The sequence below is a fragment of the Crocodylus porosus genome, unplaced genomic scaffold (assembly GCF_001723895.1).
Source record: "Crocodylus porosus isolate Cpor-Errol unplaced genomic scaffold, CroPor_comp1, whole genome shotgun sequence".
NCBI classification, from domain to species: Eukaryota; Metazoa; Chordata; order Crocodylia; family Crocodylidae; genus Crocodylus; species Crocodylus porosus.
The window spans coordinates 1,649,312-1,652,070 of record NW_017728893.1 but is presented as its reverse complement, the minus strand read 5'-3'; positions in this window follow the sequence as shown (position 1 = coordinate 1,652,070).

Sequence of the window (2,759 nt, the reverse complement as noted above, 5' to 3'; positions counted from 1 at the left end):
AACTAACGTGCATTTCCTCACTTGCTTCTTATATAGCTCCCAGAGTCTGTGGGACCAGAAATAGGTGGCCTTTTGCCCTTAAAGGGACCTTTGGAGCCCTAATGGATTAGGGAACCCTGCCAAGGGCTTGACTGGGTGAGGTGGCATCACAACAGATGCAGTCTCATAGTCAAGGGCTGTGATCCAGATATCCAGGTACGACTTCCAAAAGATGCCTTCCTCCCTGTGCAGATTTGTCTTGCTGTCCAGAGAAACAACACGTGAGGGAAGGATGTCTGGGATACTTGCCGAAGCTGGGCACCATTTGTGCCTTTGAAAATCACCCCCCTACCTGATGATATCTTATCTTTCCAATAACCGAAGACTTCCAATCAAGCCTTAATTCAGATCTATTCCTGGAAGGGGCCCAGGATAAATAACTAATTCTCAGAAGCACCTCAATGGATGATGTTTTGTTTCATGGGCACATTGCCCTGATGGCATGGCTATTGTCAGAGCCAGTCTAACGCAGCACAGGGACTCCTACCCCTGTTCAACAGTAGCCACTGGAGTGATCACAATACACTGCCTGTCTCTACCCCTTCCCCCCTTATTTTCTCCTTCCTGGGGCAGAGGAAAGAATAGTGCTGTGGAGAAGCGCTCCCTGCCTGTGCCGTCTTCTGGCAATTCAAGACCTGCTGAACCAAAGCAGAGCTACGTCAGCACATGGAAAAGTCATACTGCAAAACTGGAAATCCCTCTTATGCCTGGAAAAGGGGAGATCTGCATGTTAGGATCATAGGAAAGTTGGGCTGGAAGGGTCCTCACAAGGTCACATCTAGTCCAGGCCTCAGCTCAAGGCATGATCAGGCCTAACTAAACCATCCCAGCCCAGTGTCCATCCAACCTACTCTTGAAGGTTGCCAGGGATGGAGACTTCACAGGATCCCTAGGTGCCTGCTCAATGCTTGACTACCCCCAGAGTCAAGAAGCTGTTTCTCATCTCCAGCCTAAATTGCCCCTTTGTGCGCAGGTCTACCCAGGATCTTCCAGACCTTTGTTTCTTTACAGCCTTTTAAGCTAAAAGAGAATTCTTATTTTTTAATTCAGGGTGTGACCTGTTCTGATGTGCATCCAAGCCTGCCGTTGAAATGAATGTATAATGGAGCCTCAGATCACACAACCTGAACAGTTGCAAGTGTTTGGTGTTAAAGATAAATACATGTTTGGGGCCTGCTTTCTTTGAAGTTTGGGGCCTAAAAATTAACAGTGTCTTATCTTTTGATAGCACAAGGGGTATTTCCATCTCCACTGAAGTATTTTGGCAGAGGGAGACAGATGGATGTTACTGAAATCTCAGATATTAACATGTTACACAAATTCATAAAGGAAGTTTTCCTTGAGAGAGCCTCTTCTGTTTAAAGAGTCACTGGAGTTATTCCCCATTTAAGGCACAGGTTTGAACAGAGTGGTGGCTGCTGCTTGAAACAGGAGTGGGAGGGGAAAATACTGGTGCACCCTACTCTGAATTTCTGAATGGCTGTCAGCTAAAATTTCTGCGTAACTATTACATTAAAGAACTTGCTGCCAAAAAAAAATCCAGGAGTATCCTATTATTGAAAGAGGAAGTATTTCCTGGAATAAATCAAGGTAGCATAAAAAGCACAGTAACACAGAAACCATTCTTTAGCCTCCCTACCCATCCAGATCATAATTTTAACTTGGGAATTCCTACTGCGTCTCATTTACAGCGCAGATCTTTCACAGCACCCTGATCACAACATTTTTTTGCTAATTTGAAAAATAGCATTCCCCCCGCCCTTATAATTGAGTTTTTAATGGACAGAAGATGCCATTTAACTAGGAACCAAATTCTGGCTCTATGCACAGTGTCCAAGTAAAGATTATATAGGTTAGGAAGACAAGTCTAACAGGATGGAGAAAAAAAGCAGTAGATTCATTATAGGTTCCCTTGTTGTCAGAAATGCCTGGGGCTGCACTGCTCTAGCTTCATGGGGTTTGCTTTATGGGAGACAATGCAAAGAAAGGGAATAAAATGAGGAAGTTTTGACATCAGTGGGATGTAAACATGGACCTGATGGATCCAAACCTGTGTTTAAAAGGTAAGAACATTTTTAACTCCTTTGCTGGCTTCAAAGTCAGAAATCCAGACAGTAATTACCAGTATTTAGACTGACAGTGGGCATGTCTACACAAGCATTAATGCACTGTAGTTACTGTGCATTAAGTTTAGTACCTGTAATAACAGGTACTAACTCAATGTGCAGTAACCAGCTCTGCTGCACACCTTTTCAGTGACACTAATGCACAGTAGATTAATTCTGTTGCGCATTAGCACAAAAGCCCGACTTTTGCTGTGACACGCTAATGCGCAGTAGAATTAGTCTACTGCACATTTAGCGTCTCACATGGATGCGCCCAGTAGGACCTAAACATGGACCTGATAAATAAGATACAAACTAGGCCTGTGCAAAGCTTCGGTCCCAATTCGATTCAGTGGAGATTAGGCCCGAATCGGCCAAATCTCCGAATCCAAATTGAATCAGAGGATGCTTTAATCTCTCCAAATCAGACTGGAACCCTCTGAATTGATTCGGAGATATTTGGAAATTTGGACATAGAGACAACTTTAAATGTTTTTTCTACATACCTCAGGTAGCAGGGGCTCGTGAGTGCTGCGATGCTGGGGCGCACAGAAATGTGGGGGTCTCTCCAGCGCACTTGACAGCAGACCCGGAAGTGGACCAGAAGCACTCCCA